The following is a 3783-nucleotide window of genomic DNA, read 5'->3' as shown; positions in this document are numbered from 1 at the left end:
TCCAGGTTGGTGGTTCTTGGGGAAGGAGGAGTGCTGGTGCAGCAGAGCTGGCTGTATAGAAATAGCTCTGAAAATGACAGCACATCCCCTCAAGCTTGGAAAAAAGTACTCTTTACTCTACAAGCAGTCATATCCCAGTGAAAAACTCAAGTCAAGTAAGTTGGCTGAGAACATGGCCAGGCAGTGAAAACAGACTCAGATTCAGTCTCAGACTTTTGAATCTTTCTTTGGTGACAAAGAAGACCAAAACATACAACCAGAAGAAGTCAACAAAGTCAAAGGGCCTACATCAAAAGCATCCAAGAAAAACATGAACTGGTCTCAGGCCATGGAAGAGCTCAAAAAGGATTTGGAAAAGCAAGTTAGAGATGTAGAGGAAAAATTGGGAAGAGAAATGAGAAGGATGTGAGAAAACCATGAAAAACAAGTAAATGACTTGCTAAAGGAGACCCAAAAAATATGGAAAAAATACTGAAGAAAACAACAACTTAAAAAACAGACTAACTCAAATGGCAAAAGAGGTCCAAAAAGCCAATGAGGAGAAGAATGCCTTGAAAGGCAGAATTAGCCAAATGGGAAAGGAGGTCCAAAAGGCCACTGAAGAAAATACTACCTTAAAAATTAGATTGGAGCAAGTGGAAGCTAGTGACTTGATGAGAAACCAAGATGTGATAAAACAGAACCAAAGGAATGAAAAAGTGGAAGACAATGTGAAATATCTCATTGGAAAAACCATTGACCTGGAAAATAGATCCAGGAGAGATAATTTAAAAATTATTGGACTACCTGAAAGCCATGATCAAAAAAAGAGCCTAGATACTATCTTTCAAGAAATTATCAAGGAGAACTGCCCTGATATTCTAGAGCCAGAGGGTAGAATAGAAATAGGAAAATTAGCATGTCTAAAAGGCTGGCTCCTTTGTTCTCAAAGGGATGCCAGGCCCAAAGTAATTTACCTGTGGCTGAGATCTTCAACTCACCTTTGTCAATTCTCCTCAGCAAGTGAAAGTGACTCACTCTCTTGCTGAGGCAGACAAAGGGAGGGGAAACAGAAAATATTTTAGCTTGTTAGAAAGAATGAGTGGGGGAGTTGCAAGACCCATGTGCTCCCTCTCTCCAAAAGGTTTTTTTTGGGAGAGAAGTACCTGCAGCCCTTCCCCCTCGAAATCCTTTTAGGTATTTTGTTGATTGCCAGTATGCATAAGATGAAGCTTAGAGAAAGCAGCGTACCAAATTCAAACCTAGATGGTTCATGAAAGCAGATAATGATATAAAATAAAGTTTTTCTTTCCTAAGTTCATTCATGGCCAGGCAAATATTCCTGATGCTTGGGCCAGAGGTAGTGGGTATTAAAGAATATACAGCTAAATATGTAAAGTGTATTTAAGATATTAATGTATTAATATATGTTATGCATATATTTATATAGTAATATATTAATATAGAAATACCAGAAGTAATAGGATCAATAATTCCTATATGTGATAATCTGGAAATGCAATTAATGTCATCTGAAATTTATTGTTTCTGTATTTCTAAAATTCAATTTTAATCTGAGTTTGATACATGTGAATTGGGTACTTTCAAAGAATGTGATGAAAATTTGGTAATTTTAAAATGTCATATTTGGTTTAGAAATGTATTTACCTAGACTGAACTGAGTAGTTCAAATTTTTCATACATAATAATGTTTAGGGCATTACATTTCTATAGTATAACTTTTGTTAAGAGTTGTATTAGTTTAAGAAGTTGGACTATTGCTGTAACCTAAGAAATTATAAACTTCCAAGTTTTGTCTTTATTTAAAAGGAAGTTCAATTGAAATTGTTTTTGTTATAAGTCAGGAATTTGTGCAGAGGCCCTTTGGGGTTCTCTTGTGATCTCTGTCAGTTCAGGATACATTGTGAACTGAAATTGAAAGAATCCACAGATCACCTCCTCAAAAAGATCCCAAAAAGAAAACTCCTAGGAATATTGTCACCAAATTCCCGAGCTCCCAGATCAAGGAGAAATACTGCAAGCAGCCAGAAAGAAACAATTTGAGTATTGTGGAAACACAATCAGAATAATACAAGATCTAGCAGCTTCTACATTAAGGGATCAAAGGGATTGGAATACAATATTCCAGAGGTCAATGGAGCTAGGATTAAAACCAAGAATCACCTACCCAGCAAAACTGAGTATCATGCTCCAAGGCAAAATATGGATTTTCAACAAAATAGGGGACTTTCAAGCTTTCTCAGTGAAAAGACCAGAGCTGAATAGAAAATCTGACTTTCAAACACAAGAATCAAGAGAAGCATGAAAAGGTAAACAAGAAAGAGAAATCATAAGCGACTTCCTGAATTGAACTGTTTTGATTACATTCCTACATTCCTACATGGAAAGATGATGTGTATAATTTATGAGACCTCAGTATTAGAGTAGCTGAAGAGAATATGCATATATATATGTGTGTGTGTATGTATGTATGTGTATATATATACATACGTATATGTGTGTGTATGTATGTATATATTTATATGTAAATATATATGGACAGAGGGCACAGGGTGAGTTGAATATGAAGAGACAATATCTAAAACAATAAAATGAAATTAAGGGATGAGAGAGGAATATATTGAGAGAGGGAGAAAGGGAGAGATAGAATGGGGTAAATTATCTCTCATAAAAGTGGCAAAAAAAGCAGTTCTGTAGGAAGATAAGAGAAGGCAGGTAAGGGGGAATGAGTGAATCTTGCTCTCATCAGATTTGACCTGAGGAGGGAATACCATACACACTCAATTGGGTATCTTACCCCAAAGGAAAGAAGGAGGAAGAAGAGAAAAAAAGGGGGGTGATAGAAGGGAGGACAGATGGGGGTGGAGCTAATCAAAAACAAACACTTTAGAAAAGGAACAGGATCAAGGGAGAAAATTCAATAAAGGGGGATAGGTTAGGAAAAAGCAAAATATAGTTAGTCTTTGTAGCCAGAATGGACTTTGTTTTCTTTGAATGACTCAGCCCGCCTCGTTGAGCTTCCCTGGATGCTGGGGCTTGCTCTTCCAGGGCAGGACCAGAGCTTCCTGTGTGATGAGTCGTGGCGCTGGCTGAGGGGAGGTGTGTTAACGTGGTCTACGCTGGGGGAGGAGCCAAGTCAAGAACCAATCAGCCCTGGTCGTTCAGGTGGCGCTTGATGATGTCAAAAACTCTATAAGAGGGGTGAGGACAGCTTGAAGATCCTCCTTTCCTTTTCTGGTTGGAGCCAGAGACACCTACAGCCGAAGATGAGCTGCCGGTAGCAGAGCTGACTAGAGGCTAGTGGGTAATCCTCTTACCGTAGAGGGGAAGCATGTATACGATTTTGCCTTATACCATCTCGCTTCTCTGTGGCCTTCTGATTACCCTTGTAAGGCGGACTTATTGGGCCTGGAAGCTTTTGATGAAAATATCAAAATGGGGATGCTGGTTTGTGGGCTTGTTATTGTGGAGTGTAAATACATGCTTTAGTTCTCCTGCCTTCTGCCTACAGAATTCCTTATATCCTGCGGTTCCGGACCTTTTAGGCACATATGAGATTCTCTTTGAAATCATAAATTCTGCCTTCCTAATATAGTCTTTCACAACATGAGTATTGTGGAAGGGTTTTATATAATGATATGCATGTGACTTATGTTATATTGCTTGCCTTCTTAGGGAGGGTGGGTGGGGAGGGAAGAGGGGAGAGAATTTGGAACTCAAATTTTAAAAATAGTTGTTCAAAAACAAAAAATAAAAGTTTTTGCATGCAACTAGGAAATAAGA

Source organism: Trichosurus vulpecula, chromosome 4 (assembly GCF_011100635.1).
Source record: "Trichosurus vulpecula isolate mTriVul1 chromosome 4, mTriVul1.pri, whole genome shotgun sequence".
Lineage (NCBI taxonomy): Eukaryota > Metazoa > Chordata > Mammalia > Diprotodontia > Phalangeridae > Trichosurus > Trichosurus vulpecula.
The sequence above is the reverse complement of the archived record's forward strand: the minus strand, read 5'-3'. Positions refer to the sequence as shown.